This window comes from Propithecus coquereli, unplaced genomic scaffold (genome assembly GCF_000956105.1).
Source record: "Propithecus coquereli isolate 6110/MARCELLA unplaced genomic scaffold, Pcoq_1.0 Scaffold227, whole genome shotgun sequence".
Taxonomy (NCBI): domain Eukaryota; kingdom Metazoa; phylum Chordata; class Mammalia; order Primates; family Indriidae; genus Propithecus; species Propithecus coquereli.
The window spans coordinates 3,810,779-3,810,978 of NW_012147808.1; positions in this window are offsets into that span (position 1 = coordinate 3,810,779).

Below are 200 nucleotides of genomic sequence, written 5' to 3' on the forward strand. Positions count from 1 at the left end.
AGAGAGGTAAAGATCAGTGGGACAGATGTTTATTTATAATGCTGTTTAGACATGGAGAATGCTCAAAAATAGAACTTCTGTGTCCAGATTCCAAAAAGAACCAACTCAGTGATAATTCCAAGCTCAGTGTAAGAAGTCATAGGTTTGAGTCATTTCTAAATGTAATCACAAGTCTGTCTTAGTTTGCTCATTGGAAAATA